The following is a 20,789-nucleotide window of genomic DNA, read 5'->3' on the forward strand; positions in this document are numbered from 1 at the left end:
GGCAGAGGAACAAGCTGCAACTGAATGGGACTGAAAAGACCCTCCTAGTCCGTATCTGAGGTGATTTTGGGAGTGACAACCTGGGACCTCTCCATTTAATCATTTAAATGGGGGTATTGAACTGTCTGGTATTCCAACAGAAACCAGTGGAGACTATCTAGCCTCAGAAACAAGTTCATGTTTGCAGACAGTGATAAACGTATCAAGTTGAAAGCTATGGACTAGGCATAAAATGTACTTGCTCTTTGCCAGTTATCCACGTTCACACAGCACTCCATTTCTCACTCACCAATGCCTAGTGGAGGGTGCAAATATTGTGGCCTTTTCCCAGATAATCGTAGCCTGTCCAACCACTGCATGCTTTAACTTTTGCAATCTAATGCTTTCTATCGTGCCCTTTGTTGAGATGGATTTCTGAACTCTGACCTGGTGGGCAGAGGTTCAAAAGGCCAGCCTAGTTTCTTGGAACAGGATAACCTTCTGGACAAGCAAGACCAATCAAGGTAGCATTAGCAGTGGTCAAAACTCGTTCTCAGGAGGCGTGAGGGTGATCGAAAGCCCACAATGAGCACTCACAGTAAACAACACCATAAATTACTCTGTCAAGTGTATATATCAAAAATACATATACATTTATTAAAGGCCTTTTTTAAATCAAACACCAAGCAAATCTCAGCAGTATTAACTAAACCAACACAATACTAAATATGTAACATATAAACAGTCACCAATGGCCTAAAGGAATATTACAGTCTGGATCCACAACCTGCAAAGAAAGGGGTCACACAGTGCAAATACTGTTTAGGCATTCCTTCACAATTCAAACCCTAACTAAGAGGCAGTCTGTTCCCTATGTTGAGTGGAGCCTTGAACTGAAAAGTACTTTCGGTGCTGGTGCACGCGATCGTGCGTTTAAGTCAAAACGGGGTCTCTTCAAGGGGCTGTACCGACTCGGGAAGGTGGGTGAGGCATTGAAGAAAAAGTTCTCACTATTCCAGGGGGGTCTCCCCAAGAGGGCAGAACAGGATCCAAGAATTGGGAATCGCTCAGTAGCGCAGGCTACCGCGATTTAAATAAGAGTGGCCCTCAGGGGACACTTGTGCGTAAAAATGGATGTACCAGGGGCCACCGGTAAGTGTTGCAAGTACTTATCGACCCTCGGCGCAATCCGGACCAAACTTCGGCAGTCGAGTCCACTTCGGTCACAGCTTCAAATCCTGCAGTTGCGTGGTTCTGCGCCTTTCAGGGGCTGCGTTCCAGGAATGATTCCGTGGCGGGACAGTGGCGATTTATCTGCTCCTGGTGAAGGGATCAGGCCAGTTCCACTGCAGTGAGTCTGAGAGCACAGGGCTGCACAGCAGCAGGGCACCCAAGAAGTTTGTCACCACAGCTGGGCGACACGGTGGCTGTGTATGCTGCGAGGTATACTCTCCTGAACCTAGGAATGCTAGGTGTGCGAAACTTAGCGGGAGTGCCTTATACCCAGAGCTTACAGTCTCCAAAGGCTCAAGTCGAAACTTGAGATGGCTGCGGTTCTAGGACAAAGGTCAGTTCACTCGGCGGTCCAGGAACACTTCCAAAAAGGCTCGTTCACAGGTGAAGTTGGAGGTACTGAGAATGGTTGGTCCCACTATTCTAATGGGTCGAAGCACCGTTTCAGGTCTTCTAGGAACAGAAACGGGGTCCGACGGGACAACAGCAGCCTCAGGGTGCCAAACCTTCCAGCGGGCCTCCAGCGGTTCCACAGCTCTGTTTCTTCGGTTCAGGATACTTTGTTCCTTTTTACTAGGTTCGGAGTGAAGATCGACCTGGAATGGGTGTAAAATGCCTTCTCTTATCCAAAATCTCCTTCCCGTCAAAATGAAGAGAAACCAATAGGAGATATGCGCACATAAAGCCATCCCAGATGTGGACCAATCGTAGACCACAGTGGTCCGAGACATCCTGACACCCAGGATGTGTATTGGAACTAAACACACACACCCCACACATCACACACCCCCACACACCCGAAAGCATTGGTTTGCGTGGGGATCTGCATGACCAAATAAGGAATTTCCCGGGTCTGCTAGACCTGGGGAAGGCAAAGGGGCAAGATGGCCAAAGGACCTTGTGGCATGGCCATTTCAGGCACTGGCCTGGGCCAAACTCGGTATTGACCATTGAAATAAGTTGAAAACAAATAAAAAGTAACAGCTGCCACCAGCTCTGTCCAGGGCACACCTGAAACTTCTTCGAAAAATCCTGATGTCTAGGGCCTTAAAAATGAAAAGGGGACCCCAGCCACTGTACTGCAAGGTACTTTTGTGCACCTATAAAAGGTTAATAAAGAATGGCAACAAAGTGAAAGACTAAGGGAAACGAGGTCTCCCCGTACTGACAGTCTTTAAGGGCATGTCAGTTTCCCCATAACAAAATGAGCACAAGCCCAGCGGAGCACAGCAGAAGGCTGGGATCCACTAGCAAAAGTCAGGCTAGGATGGTCAGACAGACAACAACAAAAAGTTGTGGGGTACACAACTGGAGGGAAAATTACCCCTGAATGGAAATCTTTCCTAGCGCCCTTCAGCCCTCGCTTCAGTAGTCGAAATATTGTCTATTTCTACAACTTCCCCTGCAAGTTGTTGCATACAATGTGAACAAAAATGATTCATGGTGTCTTGTCTAGTTTTTGGATTGTAATTCGGTGAGTTAGGTTAAGTAGGCTGTCTATATGAAAGGCTACGGTCTTGCATTTGATGAAGGAAACCGGTCAAAGTTAGAAGCATGCAACAGATCGATTCCGGTAGAGACGGGGTATATGGATACAAATTGAAACCTGGATAAAGTGCAGAAAGGCATTATTGAAGCATCTAACATTCACACGAGATAGCTAGTAAACAATAGTTGGAAACCTAGCAAGAGCCAGAATATGGGCTTTTAGGAAGCACACACAATTTTTTCTAGAGAACATAGTCTGGACAGCATCAAGGAAAGGCAAGACGCAAACAAAAGACCTAAGGATACACCTTGCGTCATGGCCATCTTAAGCATTTTTGGGGCCCTGGGCATGGATATCTTTGGGGCCCCTCTCCACCAAACCAAAGTAAGTGAATAAGAATATCTGGTGCCCCCCCCCCCCCCCCGCCCCCCCACCGTGATCATAACCTATAGGTTGATATGCTGCCTCGCAGCATTCAAAATATGCATGTTTACTCCCTTCAAATCCACTTACCCTCTTCATTCTTGCTCTAATCTGAATGTTCAACATGGTACACTGTCTAATTATAAAGTTAATGTTACAAAGACTCAGACCCGGGAAATGTGGTCTGATTCAGTTCTTAAATATTTGGGTATTCATGTAAACAGAGATATTGAATCTTTAGTTACATATAACATCCGCCTGAAAATTTACGGAAATAGACTCTGCTATAAATTGGAGAAGTTAAAATAGTCCTAATGGGGTAAAGTAAATGTGGTGAAGATGTCCCTTCTTCCAAAATTTTAATATGATTTTTGTATGCTCCCTTTGCCACTCTGCCAATATTGTTTGAGTCCATGAATACATTTATCTGAGGGGGGGGGGGGGCATGCATGAATCCCAGAGGATGTCTTTCATAAATCTGTGCATTTGGGTGGTTTTGGTTATCCCGACATAAAATGTTATCATACTGCATTTACGTTACGCACATTACACCATTGGTTGGCAGCTGATCAAGTTAACTGTGCAGGTTTGATTAAAATTGAGAAAAACTATTTCACCCAGCCCCCTAGATGTTCTTTTGTTCATGGAAAAAATGTTGTTGGTTGGTGCAACTGCACCTTTTATAACACATGTTGTGAAAGAATGGCATGAATGTAATGAGGTTCGGATGAGAAATATTTACTGTGTGCAGATTCTAGTATATGTAAAAACCTGGCTGTGAAGCAGAATAACTGTTTTATCGTGGACTTCATGGCAAAGGGCAGGTATCTGGAGAATTGGACAGGTGCATGGTGGTCAGAATATTGTCGATTGTGAGTTCCTGCGCTTTAAATATAAGCTGAAAGCAACTGAGTTTCCTCGTTATAATGCATTACAGAAACGTTTTGATGTACTTTTTTCATCATTGAATGCTACAATGTACACAACACCTGCAATATTACTTCTCTCCAAGACACTGCCCTTGTCTGCATCTACTTTTGTATACATTGATTAAACCTTCGACATCTCAATTAACATTGCAATGTGGTAGAGGGAATTGGGATTCAGATCTGGGTTACTCGTTGTCAGATATTGAATGGGACCACATATGTACAGGTCTAGTTAAATACAACGTGGACTTGGGCCTAAGGTAAAGACAACAAAGAATTAATCACTATCTATACTGGTCTCCATGGAGGATGAGATTGTGCAAGTTGTGTAATGTCGATGTTTGTTGGAATTGTAAAAGAGGGGTGGGCACCACGCTCCATATGTTGTGATTATGTGGAAAGATATAACTCTTCTGGGATGTGTTATCGGAGGATGGAACTAGTTATGGATTTATCTCTACCTAGAGATAAATAGAGATCCGCTTCTTGGTTTGTTAGGTTTAAAAGCTTTAAACATTGTATTGTCTAGTAGTAAAATGTTCTGGGCATCTAGAGCTCTCCTACTAGCTAAGAAGCAAATTCTGGAAAAGTGACACTTCCCCTATTGTTGATGATTGGTTGCAGAGCCTGTCTCTTTTGTCTAGGAGAGAGAAAATATCCTTTAATGGCAAGGATCAACTCGATAAATATGAAAGGATTTGGGGTGCGTTTATTGATCTTTATGCTTGGCTATTTATTTGCATTCTATGATTCTTATTTTCTCTTGATTTTAGATTTCCCCCTTTTTTTCTCTCTCTCCTCTTTTCTCTTTTCTTTTGCTCTCTTGTTCACCTGGATTTCTATCTTTCTCTGTTGCTCTTTTTAAAATTAGGCTATTATGTTGCAATTGTGTATGCATTACATTTATATTATTATTATGTTTTATTGTTTATGTACATTGTTAAATGAATAAATACAATTAAAATATATAAGCGCGTCCATACAGGACTGTACTCATGGTGTCCTGCCTCTGTTGTTAGTCAATGGTGGTTTTATTATATATTTTTGTGATTTAATAAACTTGCAAGTATCCTTACTTCAAGTTCCTGGCTTATCTTTTTTGTTGTGAATGGGATCCTGTGACATTTTTTACGACTTGGAGTGCCGGTTAAACCGTTCCATTTTAATGGCGGTTTTCCTCTTCTTGTGTGAGATATATATATATATATAATTCTATATTTTATTATTTTTTTTTCGCGAGGGAAAAAAAAAGAATGATGAACAAGTAGCATTTGAAGGCCAAAATTAGCAATCTACGAAGAGGTTACTTCTCTTCTAATATAGAAGAAACAGGATACATTTTATCAATAGCATCCGGGAAGGTATGCCGTCTGTAGTATTAATGCAGGACTGTATGTTAAAGGTACATGTAACCATAATAGGCAGATAACTCACATTAGCTGCCTCAGAGAATGCAAAAGTGCTCAAGCATGGAGAGAGTAGACCAATTGTAAGGAAGGAGAAAGCTACACATACCGTAGCATGGATAGTGGATGCAGATTAGAAGCTACCAGGAAGGTGTCTCTATCCAGACAGACTGAGATTAGAAGTGGAACATGGTTTTCAAATAGTGTTTCCATTAGAGATCAAGGTGTGCTGTAAATCAATGCTCACTATTATAGTGGAAGCAACCCTAGAGCCAGTGAAACCATAAGTGAGGCTTTTATGAAGGTCATACCCTGAGAACGATATCACTCTGAAGGGCTGACCATTTTGAAAGGTTTAGGTACTGGCAATTCTCAGAGGTTAGGCAATAAAAGATGAAATGAGATGCCCAGGATCACACATTGCTTCAGGGGTGTAGCTGGGATTTGTTCCAACTATGCAATTTCTGCATTTGAACACTTTCTTTTCCAGCTCTTACCATGTAGTAAAACAATCTAATTTTATAAAACTGACTCGCAAAGTGTACAAATCACAATTCCAAACCTGACCATTTTTAAAACCAAAATATTACAGAAGGGTGTTATCTAAAATCAAGGGAAGTATTTAAGTACCAGGATACCAAACGATGGGCCTCGTTCCAAGTGGGGCGGTAAGGGATACCGGGCACCGGTAAGGAGACCGGTGCCGGTAATCCCTTACCGCCCTACTACGAGTTCCCTTAGCGTGCCCCTCCTTTAACGCCTGGTCTGACCAGGCGTTATGGACGAGACCCGTTAAGGGAATTCAGAGCCAATAACGGTACTGCAATTTGTGGTACCGTTATTAGCACCTTCCCCCTTTCCCATTGAGCCCTATGGGGGCTCAAGTGGGAATGGGGAATGGCTTTTTCAATAGGAACTTACCGGTCCCGCAAAGGTCGGACTACACCAGTAAGTCCCCATTGAATGGGACCGGTGCCGGACACGTTACAAATAGCGCCATGACTACCATCAATCTCGTAATGAGGCCCGATGTGATTTAACATATTTAACCGAGGTATGTCTTTTGTACTTTTAAGCTTGAAATACTTGCAAAACAATGGCTTGTGAAATTGTCATTCATAAACGTGCAGAAAAACCTTTGACTTTTATAGAAAAAGCAAAAGGTTTTTTTGTGTCAAAGGAGCAGACCTTAAAATATGCTTGCCCAAGGCCTACAACATCGAGTCCGCTTGCCCCTGTCTACCACCCTTTCCACTCAAATGGCCTACATAAGAAATATCAAGTAATGAGCTAAACGATGCAAGAAGGCAAACCTCACGGAAGACAGCACAGTAATGCAAGAGATATATTATTTGACCAGGATCACTGTATTGTCTGCTGGCAAAGCCAAGATACAAGCATGAGCACTTTGGTTCCACAGTCTTGAATTTGGATACTTATTCATCACTTGGACTAATAGTTTATGCTCATCTTTGGAGGGGATTGCCTAGGTTTTTGAATGCCTGAGCTGAACAAGCCAATTTTTAGACCGTCACCATATGTATGACATGTTAGTTTTTATAGCAACCTCTATCTGGTGCAGGAACATTGCTGATAATAGCACCTCTTATCCTGCAAAACCAAGTACATTTGCAGGTATGTTTATAAACTTTAGACATCGAAAAGCAAGTCTTGCTGGAATGTGCTCTTCTAATCTTTATGATAAACACATATCTCTGCAATGAGTGCTTAACACACTGAGCTAACTTCTGAACCATTGTGCCACTCAATTTAGCAAAATGGATTTCAACTTTGGCTATTGCACATGATCAACACAGTTCCCACGTGAAGGAGAGTATGCTACAGAAGTTGTGCCGTACGGAACACACAAACTATTCCACAGTGAACTCAGAAAGCATTACATTATTAATTGATCAAGGGAGAATGTACTTGTCAAAGCAGACAGGAAATAGGTTTAGCGCCTCAGCAGCATGCCATAAAATCTCCTGGCATGTGCTATTTAAGTCTGATGAACAATGGAATCTTACTTTAGATCAGGCAGCCCTGTGGGGGCCCCCTCCAAGGTGGGGGCCCTGGGCAAGTGCCCCTTTTGCCCTCCCATAAAGACATCTCTGCCTTGCGTATATAAAGAAGAAATCCTTTCGGATATTTTAGTGGGGGAGGAAGTGACATTTTGGAGTTGTAGTGCCGAATGGGAATTATTAAACAATAGCATTTTCAACATATGAAGGTGTGCACTGTTGCTGTGTGCTCACATTTGTGACACGTTACAAAGCTTTTATACTGAATCGCTATAGAGCTTGAGGAAGAGCGATGGATGTGGTGGTCATGTGTTTTACCAAGGTTGTTGACCAGTTTCATATAGGGAATTTAGACACACTCAATCAGCAGCAGCGGACCCCCCCCCCTCCATCCAGTGTGGTGTACCACAGGGCTCCTGTGTCTCCCCTACTCTATATAACATATTCACCAAACCCTTGTTCGATGATCCGGACCTTCTGGGTATCACCTACACTAACTTTGCAGATGATGCACAGATTCTCCTCCCTCTTTCCGGGGATCATGGTGAATAAGGTATATCTCATCATTCAGGCATGGATGGCCAACCACGGTCTATGCTTGAACGATAAGACAGAGTTGACAATCTTGGGCACACATTCCAACCTCATTAAATTAGGTCATGAATATTCCTCATTCACTATCGATGGAAACATCATTAGGGTATCTAAGGAGTTAAAAACCCCGTGGATTTTACCTCGACTCAACTATGTCCTTTGACAAACAAATAAAATCCTTGGCCTCTACCACAGCTTACACTTGCAAGCTCATTAGAGCCGGCAAGCCATTCCTCTCAAATGACAGTTGCATGATTCTCGCTAGAGCACTCGTACTCTCTAGGTTGGATTACTGCAATGCTCTTTACAGTAGTGCCAACAAAGCCATTATCCAGACGCTACAAACTCTTCAAAATAACGCCTTAAGAGCTGCACTAGGCATAAATAAGAGTACACATTTCCCCCATCAGACGCCAACAGAAATGGCCCTCTATCGACAGTAAAATACAGGTAAAAATGGTCTCCTTGACCCATAAAACCCTAAATAATGCGGCCTCTAGCTACCTAATAGACAGACTGATTTAGAATAACTTCCACAAGACCAACGAGGGCTAGCGATGCCAACTGCCTTGTGGTACCGAGATTCAGACTCACTAAGATTGGCGGACACAGCTTTCCCGTGAAGGCGGCCAAACTGTGGAACTCCCTTCCTCCTGAGATCAGAGCAGACCAACCTTACCCACATTTCAGAAGAAATGACATCCACCTGCTCAGCACCATTGAACACTAGTCTTACGAGTGCTATTTGCCTCATTTGGGTTGCCTTAGCCTCGCAACCTAGTGAAATGTATAACCTAACTTGGTTATAAACTGTATATTGTACACTTGTATCTATATCTTGAGTACTGCTATATTGCCTCTGTAAATATACTGCATTGTACTGTGAAATATTTTGTAACTTTGTAAGCTTCGCATATTCCTACGCTGCGCTCGGTTACCCTTGGGTCTGGTGCGCATTAGAAATAAATAAACAAACAAGTATCTCGGCCTGTTCAGACGGATGAGCTTGTATGAGCTATTGGAAAGCAACAGGAGATGTGTACAGATAGGACTACAGTCTGAGGAGCCTACTTCAGGGACATTTAAGGGCTGAACGGCAATGTATGCCTCTGCAGATATCACTAACATTTGATGCTGAGTTGAATGGAGAAAATTTAATTGGTCTTCAAAAAGATAAAAGCAGTGCTACTGAAGATCCAGTGAAGCAAATTAGCACCTGGCAGTGACAGAGCTCGGATCACAGCAATGACTAAATGGCACACATCTGCTTTCCAAGCCGCTCATTTGCCCGTGTTATAGGCCTAAACGAGGGCCAATGAACTCGAACAGTGGATCGCCACACAGTGCATTATTATCAAAGTTTTAAAAACTGCATATAGAGTTGAGACGAGGGAGAACAGAGATTGGTTTGAGGGAATTGTAGCCATCACATCGGACGATAGCATTTTATCATCCAAGAATGTCAAAGTTTGAAAACGCGTGAAAGGCTCAGCGAAGTATTGTGTCCAGGTCTGAAAGTTTCACCTCCTGTAGGCCCACATGGATACAAATTATTATTTAAGCAATATGAGCCGAGCGGCGGGGGCATTACCGACTCGGGTAATGCCCCGGGGCCCATAGTCATAACGAAGGCCCCGGTGCATTACCTGAGTCAGTAATGGCCCCGTCGCGAGGGTCATATTGCTTTTAGTACCCCGGCCCGCATTATGTGCGTGACCGGGGCACTAAAAGCATTTTTTTCTGTCCTGAAACGCCGCAGCGTTTCGGGACAGAAAAAAAAAAAGACCAAGAAAATGGCCGCCGGGAAAGGGAACACGGGAGTCCGTTTTCCCTTTCCATGTCGCCCATCGGGAGCGGCCGCGCTGGGAACACAAGTTTTCCCAGCGCGTCCGCTCCCAAAAAAAAGAAGCAGAAGGTAAGTAGGGTTGGAAGGGCGGGAGGCAGGGGAAGGTGGAAAAAAAAAAAAAAAGAAAAAAAACCTGCGTCCCTGCTACTAGGGGACGATGCAAGCCTCCAGCCTTGTGTCTCCACACTGCTGGAGCCTGCAATCGTTCCACAGCGGGGTCGCAGCAGCAAAAAGGTAAGAGGGGCGGGGAGGGCAGGGAGAGAGGGAGGGTAGAAAAAAAAAAAGCTTACCAGAGTCCCAGGCGGGGGTGAAGGCAGCCTCTCAGCCGGGGAGGCTCGGAGCGGGGATGGCCCCGCTTCGAGCCTCCTCATTGGCTGAGGGGCTGCCACGCCCCCCGCCAGGGACAAAGGCCGTGGAATCCCGACAGAGGGATTCCCGGCCTGGTAATGACTCGGCGAGGGCCAATGAGAATGGCTCTTGCATTCTGATTGCGCCCTCGCCGGGTACTAATATGAATTATGGTTCATTTCTATTGCGCCATGTGTGGTCTGTTGCATCACTGCGCGCTAGTTGGGCACCTCGGCAAAGACTGTGCTGATCAGCAGGACAAGACGATGTACCTTTTTTTTTTGTGCACAGTAGTCATCTGGGTTGCCACCACTTTCTATTTCAGAAGAGGTCACCCGTTTCCATTTTCTTTGGATGGGAACTGCTTTTGGCTGACCATGACCCTGTAAATATCCCCCATTTGCAATTTCAGGTTGTTACTTAAATTGCAAGTTAGGAAAATGTATCCCTTTTTTGAAAGCTAGACCTTTTGGGGGAAGCTATTCAGCTGTAATTTTTTATAAATGAAGAATCCTATCATTTTCATTTCATCTAATGAGTAAGTCTGTTTTTTTTTATGTTTTTATTATTCGATTGGTATATAGTAATATATGTTAGCAAGTATGGCATGAGACATGTTTGTTTATTTTTATTTATATATACAGGAGAAACAATGCTCTTTTGATCACAAAAGAATGTAAGAAATCAAATTTGAGGGGAAGCAGTGAGCTTCTTACAATGGGGTGAGTTTGAGAGACATTCTGACTAGGTTGTGGAGGGGAGTAAATGGGGAAAAGTCACGGGGACAATGCATAAGTGGACCTACATAGATTAAGGAAACCCAACATTGGAAATTATTAAGTGCAGGTAGGCGGTACGGTCAGCTGTGCTCGGGATGTGACTATGATGGGTGAAGTGCTAGAGTGGAGGCAGAGGAAGTGAGGGACAGAGGCAGGTTAGAGGCGATAGAAACATTTTAGCAGGCCGATGAGAGAGGTTAAGTAGTTTAATGTTTGAAAAGTCAGAATCTTTTTAGGGGTGATGGGGCAAAAGGGGGATGCCAGTCGCCAACAGTGCACAGGAGCTTTTCCCAATGCATTTTCTTTCCTATTTCCACAATATATGCCAGTATAAAAACATTCACACTGGCTGTGCCCATACATTTCCATCCTAGCTGCAACTATATATGCCAGTATTCCCATAAGAACAGACTTATTTTGATTTGCACATAATGCCAGTAATGATACTATAGGAAACCTGTCCAAGCTGGCTCTGCCAATCTGTCAGTTCTTGCACGTGAGAAAATACTCCTGTTGGCTTTGCCATTAAGAATGCCAGGCTTGGACACTTGATGATACCTATCATGTTAGTTTCATCATAGATGCCCAGTAACAAATGCAATCCCACAATAAGAAATGGCTGGATTGGCTGCACCAGAATGCCAGTCTAGCTACATAATACCACTTGTCGTGCTTGTTTTATGATTTATGCCCAGTAAAAGAATCAAGCCACAGTATGAAATGGCTAGAATGGAATGTGTGATGAATAAGGCAACATCGCCACTACTTTTCAGAGAAAACTCTCCCTTCATGTGGCCAGGATGAGGCGGCCCCTACCTGATCCTCACCCTGGGGGCGGCTATAGGGGGGAGGATCACATGGGGATACCAACCACAGCGGGGTGAAGATGGCTCACAAGAAGACCTTTCATACGCCCCCTCCGGCCACCTTGTGTGGGGTAATAGCCACCAGTCATTGCCTTCCCAGCAATGCATGGCATATTGTAATCTGGAACTTCCGGTTAAAAACCATAGACAAACACATGCTTGCTCCTATGGGCCTACTCGGACGAGGAACAGTGCCCAAGTACATGCCTGCCGAGAAACACAGTACAGGCTAGTTGTTCCAAACAGCTGACCAATGCCAGGAACTTTAAAACACCCGACAAGCCGGGAAGATGGAGACACACCATACCCAATGGCGGTTGGGAAACTGGAGGGACTCCGAGCAGAACGGAGAGCAGGTGAGATCGTGGCAGTGTCGGAAGAGGAGGCTCAGAGACCGGAGGTCTGCTGCATGGAAGTAAGGAGCAAGAGACTCTCTACTGGGAGAGTTGCTGCAGTGCGAGGACCGGGGAGCCTATGTGACACTGGCCAAAAGACAAAGCTCACCGTTGGGTAACGTGCAGACTACAGAGATCACCGAAGCAGCCAGGAGAGACCGGTGAGCCCACACAGGAAGATTAGGGCACTGGGGTGCTTTGAGGCATACACGCTAATTGAAAGTAATTGGAAGGTCTGCGAAAACCCGAGCAAGGGAGCTAGGGGAACCGGTCAAGCATGTGAAGTTGTGAATGCAAGGCGGGCAAAGGCCCAATGCTCAAATGGAAAAGAATATGAACATATCAGTGTTACAACATTGGCAAAGTCCTGGCAGGAAAGTATACCTGGAAATTTGAATGCGCATCTGGGACCCACGCCCAAAATACAAGTAGTCGAGTCTTAACTAAGTCCTATCAGAGTTTGCCAGGCCCTTTTTTGTTTGAGTCAGGAGACTCATCCCTGAACTGTGTTGAATACAAAAAAGGAAAGAAAGCAAGTATTGTGAAGGATTGAAAAGAGCAAGCAGGGAAGAAGCAAACGTATTGGTTTCTTTTTTCTTTTGTTGTGAACTTGAGTGAGAGAAACCCTTTCTAGCAAGAGAGGAGGGGAATCTTTCCAGAAGGTACACTATTTCCAATTACTTAAAAGTAGTTGAAAGACCAAGAGGAAGAAAATGCTTCCTTGGCGTTTTTGGGTTAAACTTATAAACCATTGTGCTGAAAGCAAGCAAGAGGAGAAAGTAAAGCAACCTTGCAAATGTATGAAACCCCGGAGAAGAGAAACCAGTCCCTTGAAATGAAGAGACTGTAAGGAGAAGAAAGGACAGTCTCTTGATATGAAATCCTAAAGTATTTTTTAAAGTGGAGGAAAGGCTGAGAGAAGGCGAACATTCTCTTGGCGCTTATGAGACTGAACTGTGAAAGAGCTAAGAAACTTAGGCGAAGGGAACCCCCTTCCAATGATGCTGGAACTTTTGGTAGTTTATTTCTTTGACACACCTTTGGAACTTTGTGTTTAACCTGTGAACTACAGCTGCAAGTAGTAGCCAGAGAACATTAACCCCTTTTGCACTGCTAGGTTTAGCGTGTGAGGATCAGCGTAGGGTTTTGGACATAGGACGGAAGACTTTTACTTTGGACATCTTGACAGAGACCGTAGTTGGTTTGAGGCAGGGAATCCCCTCCTAGAGTTAGGGAAAGATGGGCTTTTCTCCAACATTTAATAAACGTTTATACCAATCAACACTATGCCTATGTGTCAGAGTCTTACTCCTGATCCCTCACAACTGGCTGCTCCAAAACGGCAGTCTAGGCATGCAATAGCACTTAGAATGACTGGGTTGTCATCGATGCTCAATTTAAAATATTTCTCTGCCCGTGGTCCTGCCCAAATCAGCATCCCTGACTGGCACAAACCCAAAACATGCAAATGCACATTCACTTACTCATTCAAACACACATTCACCCGGCATTCACTTGCTCATTCACACATACACCCATCCACTGTCATTCACATGCGCTCCCAACCGCCCATACATCATACACTCGTTCATTTCCACACGCATACACACGCACAGAACAACATACACACCATATGCACTCCATATACATACAAATTCTAAACATACTTTCAGCCCAGTCTGGATGCTGCACTTGCAAAGATGCTGCCTCTAGTATCACAGGCCCTTTGCTCCCGCACACAAGAACAGGGACCAGGTAACACAGATCGCTTTCTGGATACCTGCTCCCACGTTTAGGAGCGCCACTTGGACAGCGCCCAGTCTGTATATGTGGGGAGGTGCACTAGCACCACGCTCGCACAGTTCCCAGCCTGCATCCCCCAGTCTAGTTACTTAGTAATACTTCTCAAGCTTGCTTTATCAGATATGCCCAGTTAAAATGTTGTACAACAGTAAAGAATGACTAGACTGGCTGCAGCAAATTGCCAGTGTAGCTATGTAAAAACACTTCTCAAGCTTGCTTTATCATAGATACTCAGTAAGTAATGTCATGCCGGAGTAAGTAATGGCTAGACTGGCTACACCAGAATGCCAGCCAAGTCACTCAATAACATTTATCATGATTGCTTTATCCCAGATAATCTGGTGTTGACAGTCTAGCCATTTCTTACTCTGGCATGACATTTTTACTGTGCATCTGTGACCATTTTCTAGTCAAAAATATCATGACAGAGGCACAAAGCATAACGCCACTGGCTGCAGCAAGGTAGTCTAGTATAGCCACGTAACAACACTTATCCTGCAAACATACGTGTTATGTGGCTAGACCCGACTGCATTCCTGCAGCCAGTCTGGTTATGCTTTATCCCTCTGGCATGGCTTTTACTTAATGGGCATCATGATTAAAGAAACATGATATCCAGTTTGCTTTAACATTGATGCCCAGTAATAAATGCCCTCCCCCTCCTCCACAACTCCAAATCGGAGGTGTGCTCACAAGCATGGTGAGCGTGTCTTTGATTCATCCCCAAAGCAAAGGCCCGCTTACCAGCACAGTGAGTGGCGCTGAGTGTGCCTCTGTTCTGATTCATCCCGAAATCAAAGGCCTGCTCACCTGCACGGGCTGCGCAGAACTGACAGTATAACAAAAGGATGTCTTTTGGTGGCTTACTTTCATGTGAAAAGGGCAATTACTTATGTCCCAGATTCTCAGAATGACTCGCCATCTAGATCTGGCGCCCCACGTGACTACTACATGAAGAGATGGTGGACACATTCCCCTGAGGGACGATCTCTGAGTAGAGGGGAGCCAACATCTCCCTACAGAATTGGGGAGTAGACTTTTCCTCGTTTACCCCTTACTAGCCATGTGTGAGGTATTCAAACATCCGCATGGTGGGCGTGCACTCGCCTGGGATTTTTGACATGTTTAATTAACTGGAATGATGGTAAACCAACCTCAGGAAAATGTGTGGGGCTAATCCAAACACATTTTCCTATGCTCACACCACGACAAATTCATAGACCAGTGTACTCTGAGTGGACACCGCCTACAGGCACAATCCGCTCTGTCATATTTAGTTGGAATGTGACAGCCAGGAGTGCACCATGTCATCTCCGGGATCGGGGAGTGCCACCCCTCCCCCTGCCATGGCCAGCCTAATTTACTAACAAAAGCTCCATGGATCTGCCCTGCTCTTTTGTTAGGCCCTGTAGCTGGTGGCAGTGATTAACATACCAATAAAGGGTACTTAAATAGGCCCACAGCATACACCAATCACAGTGGCCCACTTGGCTTTAAAAGAGGGTTGAGCCGCTCTTTTGGCAGATCATCTGAAGACTTCACAAGATGTAACAAAGAAGAACTCAACCTTGAACCCTGGTTGAAGGTACAGTCCGCCTTACATCTTCTTCCAGTGAAGAAAGGCCAGAATATCCAAAGAACGAAGCAAGCGCCCTTCCCTAAACTTCACCCAAGGAACAGAGGGAGAAACCAAGCTCTGAGGACCCTCCAGCAGCTCCTGAACCAGTTACCCAGCCAGCACACAGCGTGCCTTGCTAGGCTCTGCAGAAAGCTCCCTGGACAGGGAGTGCCAGAAGGTCTCTGAACCTAAAACCAAGGACATGGCAACTGCCTGCAACACACACTACAGATATGGGCCATTTGCCTTAAAGGACGACACAAGCCCATTGAATAAGCGGGGAGAAGTGCCTTGATGAGCATCTAACAACGTCCTCTTTAAAGGACATTTTTGACCCAGTCGAGTTCCTTGAGCTGCAGCCGATTGCAACACGGACCGTTGTCAAGCTGCATTTGCTTCAAGACATCTGAGATGTCCTGACCGGTGTTTCAGACTCACTGATCATCACTGACACGACGATTTGAGCCACTGTGTAGGCCAGCCTGCAACTGTTTGCCCAGTTTCGCTAGCTCAACCGTCTTGTTGCCAGATACCCGCTGCTGACTTCTGTCTCCAACTCTGTTGAGGCTTGCAGAGCGCCCTGAAGCCAACTTGATCCTGTCGAGCACCAAGAACACCTACAGCACAAGGTACATTGGGGTTCTTTCCCCCGGTCCTTCTCAGAAGGCCCTAGAGACATATTGAGACCCATTGTTCCCTTTGTGCTGAAGCCAAGTACTAAACTTAAACTGCTGCGGTTCAACTTAAACTGCTGCGGTTCTTAACCATACCGCCTACCGTCCTGTCAGTATCCAGAGTGCATATCTGTTCCTTCTTCGAAACAGTCTGTCCTCTGCATTCCTTTACAGGGTGGGTTGTATATCGTAGTGTTGCAAGAACTGTCTGTTGTGATAATAACGTCAATATTTGTATACAACGTTGAAAGGTTCCTTTTATCATTGGGTAATGTATTATTTGCTGTGTGGCAACTAACCAACGATGCATGACTTTCCATAGATGAGCCTGCCTTTCCCTCCACGTTACCAAAATTGGCCAATTAGGTTTATAATTTGCTTGTTATTCCAATCTGTATGGATCCCTTTTGGGTGTATTAAACGTGTGAGCTGATTGATGGTTTAGAAACGGATATTCACCCCTGGACCACTGGTACCCCGCAAGTTGATTCGTCACGCCATGTTACATTGGTTGCCAGTCACTGGTCGATGCTGTACTTTACTTCACATATATTCTAGTCATCACTGCTGCTTTGTTTGTCGTGGCTCGTCATTAAGCAGTAAATAAAATTATGACAATTGCTTTAAAAAAGCAGTTTGTGACCTTACTATTTGGAACAGGTACATTATGTACCCAGGGCTCGAAATTCAGATTCGATGAGCAGGAGCTAAAACCAGCTCCTGGGTGTCGGGCATCACCAAGTAAACTGGAGCTACCACAGGGGAACCAGAAGCAAGTCCTCTGCACACAGCAAATCTAACTTTAATATGTGATGCACACTTTAACGTTTTGCCTATTCTGTGTGATTCATTACAGTTAAATTATGTCCTAGATCTGTCACAATTCTATTTGTCACAAATACATGTTTGTAAGGCACCAGTTGGCCCAGGGAGCCAAAAGTAGCTCCTGGTAGCAGCTAGTTTTAAGGTAACGGACTCTCCTTGGCTAGAAGCAGAAGCTAAATGGCTCCCAGTAATTTCGAGCCCTGATGTACCAAAGAGGAATAGCACCAGGACACCATGCTTTATTTAAGGGAGGGCGCCCGGCAGGCACTGGAGGAAGCAGGCAAGAGGCTGGGTGTGTTATCCTGTTGGCTGGGAATTAGGGGTTCAAGCCGGCATGCAAACCGAGGGCCAGAGGCCAGAATGGAGGCTGAGAGATGAGGAGGTATTGGTGGCAGCAGCAGTGGGGCACCAGAAAAATGAATCGAAGAAAAGGGCTCCACTCCTAGACCGTAACGGCTAGGAGTGGGGACAGGGGACATGCAATCATGCGGGTGGCAGGGAGGAGCAGAGGCTAGAATGGGCAGGGAGGGGGGAGTGATCGCAGAATGCAAATTGGAGGGGCCTGGCCGTGGAAAGGCATAGCTCGGTAATTCCTCTGGGTTTCGTTTTTGAGAGCCCATCTGTACGCTGCTTCTTGGCTGCGCTCACCACCGCATGGGTGATGTGTACATGGAGCTGCCCACTCGCGGCATTGCCACTATCCCAGATCCTGCGGGGACGCACCGGCAGGCAGTCTTCTGTGTGCTTCGTGTATAGGATTGCGTGTTTAGATGGATAATCAAGGCCTACAAGGCTTTCTGCAGGCAACCTGTAAATAACAAAAAGAAAAAACGAGTCCTAGACCTTATGAAACCAAACCCTGATTGAATGTCTCACTTTTTTTCACTTTCTGCCCATGGTTTAATTGCATTGGAGTGCAACAATCGGCGGGCATGTGTCTCTCCTTGAGTAAGAGTTTAAGGTGGGGGTGCTATATCAGTTCCTCTTTCGATAGGTTTAGCGGATGTGAACCAGTTTGTCCGGTTGGATTTGTGCCAGCCTTCCCACACAGCAGGACCCCAGAGTGGCAGAACGGAATGCTTGAGCTGGTAGCACTTTATGAAAGTTAACATGGAGGAAGGCGACGATGCCATTGGGGAATTCCTCTAGCCTATTGACTAAGACTATATAGAGTCTTATAGATTCCATCTTAGACGAAGTATACCTGCTCTTCCCTACACACGTTTCCTTAGCGGCATTGGACTGAAATGTGCCTGGTTTCCTGCGGGCAGGAAATAGTGACCCAATGTACAATGTACCCAATGTACCCAATGTACAAGGCACAGCGAACACTGTAACTTAGCTGGGTTAACAATGAGCGCAAAGTGAGTCCCTTCTTTGCTGTAATTGGTCACCTAGTGACTTGAAACGATGCAATTCTTTGGGTGCCGTAGGGGAAGATGGAGGACGTCTGGAGGGCTCCTGTGGCGTTACTTGGGAGATCGTCGGCAGCTATGGCTCTTTTCAGTTCAGCGCACTTTGCGGTTTCAGCGCTTAGCAAACAACACTGATGCGCATCACGGATAATGGTTGGACTTCCTTCACTCCTTCTGTCTTGCACTCCGGTGAGGGGATTCGGGATCTGGACATCCTGCTTCTGGAGGGTCCTTAGGAGGCTTCTGGAGCTTCTTGCCAGATTAGTTACCTCTGCAGACGTTTCACTCTACTACGGACACTCAACCCCCGGCATTGGGCTTCGGAAGCAACGGAGAGGCACAGAAAGTCGGGGATAGTGGTCCAGTGAAGTTCGTCTCAGGGTTAGTTGGTCCCACTAACCCAAGGGGCGAATTCGTTCCGTCTGGTGCTTCTCTATCGAGGTGAAAAAGGAGTTCAGCACAGCAGCAGGGCTTCACCGGGCAATTCAAGGATCCAGGAAGTTGCAGCAAGCTTCGTTTGCGGTTTCTTTGTCTGGTGTTTCTCCCAGTGGTCGACTCTGCCTGTAGTCCCAAAACCTTCGCCTTTTAAGCAGGTTTCTTCCATTCTTGCACAGCCTAGTTGGTCAATCACACAGCAGGGGGGCTGTCCTGCAGGGACAGACAGCCAGCCAGCTAATCAGGACTAGAGCCATAGGACAGGAGTTTTGGGAACCTCCCTCAGATCCTGTCCTTCCCGACACATTGGAGCCAGAGGAAGGAAGCCTGCCAAAGGTTAGACCAACAAAGGGCTCAAATCTGCCTCAACACAGAGTAAAACCCAAGAAAGACCCCACAAACAGAAAATGGCGAAAAAAGACGGGCCATTTTGACAAAATGGTCACCCATGGGGGCTGTACTGCAGCTGGGGGTCCAGCCTGCGGTAGAAAAGCACGATAGGAAAAAGTAAACCACTGCCAGCAGCCATTTAAAGTAGGGAGGGTAACCTACACATGTTACATGAGAAATTAGGATAAGGGTCTATTAGGTAACCCCCCAGTACTCCACATAAGATGGTATGTACTGGACCTACAAAGAGAAAAGGTAAGTAAAGTCAATTCCACTTTACTATTCTTGGGAACTAGTTCACCCAAGAGAAGGTATTTAAACCTCAGTGACACTGCACTGAATGTGCTGTGTGGCCCCATACAAAAAGCAGATGCCAGTGGAGTTTGTCAGATTCCAAAAAACAGTGACAACACAACACAACATTCAAATCTGGTCAAAACACATGAGGGTGAGAAAAAAGTTTTGACTTACTCCAGGGTTAAAAATGAATCCGTCCCAAGTCCAGCAAAAGAGTTGGGGGTCTCTAAGTTTGAATGGAATTAGCACAGAAATTAGAATTCTCTCTAACACACACACACACACCACACCCACCACACACACACACACCCCACACACACCACCCCCCCCCACACTGGAAAGGGGATTTGTTTTTCTATGGAAGTATAAAATTCACATTTGGAAAACAAAAGTGTGCCGAGCCTTTAGAAAGCCTGCTTTCAACAGTAATGCCCCAATCCAGTTATATTCATGGCCCATTGATTCCTTTGGTGTCCCTTTCAGGACAGGTGAAAGAAAACAGGCTGAGCGCAACAAGACTGCAGCTTCCCTCAGCGAAGCTGGGGACTCGGAATAGCCTGGTCCGGGCCGAGGCAGGCCGGGGCACGAGATCCGGCCAGACATCTGATGCCGGATCTCGGAGCTGGCAAGAGCCAGCCCATTGACCAGCACGGACACAGACACGCATGCACGGACATAGCCTTTCCGCCCTCCCCGATCCTACTCATTAATTCTCCGGACATTGGTGCTTCCTGATCCTTCACCAAATGCGCAGTAACTGCCCATTCAGTGTTCCCCGACAGTCAGCGGTTCAGTGAAGGCGGCTTGTCAGGGAAATGCATATGATGAAAGTGGCGTGTTCGGAATGGAAGACTTGCCACGTCCCTCCACATCACGGAACACACAAGCTGTGGAACCGCTAGCTCCTTTGGACCCACATGCTTATTATTTTTTGCATTTATTTCAGCACACAAAACCCTCGGCATCTAGCCGCTAGTTCCAGAAATTTCAAAGTACATATGGCGAAGTGCATGAACATATTTGT

General features: G+C 45.6%; 1 protein-coding gene across 1 annotated transcript in view; it reads left to right on the plus strand.

Annotated features, from left to right (window-relative positions):
* The window catches only part of ITPK1 (inositol-tetrakisphosphate 1-kinase), an 830,437-nt gene that overhangs the window by 79,625 nt on the left and 730,023 nt on the right, over positions 1-20,789 (plus strand). The gene's annotated exons all lie outside the window — the stretch shown is intronic.

Source organism: Ambystoma mexicanum, chromosome 14, assembly GCF_040938575.1.
Source record: "Ambystoma mexicanum isolate Mex_15411 chromosome 14, UKY_AmexF1_1, whole genome shotgun sequence".
NCBI lineage: Eukaryota > Metazoa > Chordata > Amphibia > Caudata > Ambystomatidae > Ambystoma > Ambystoma mexicanum.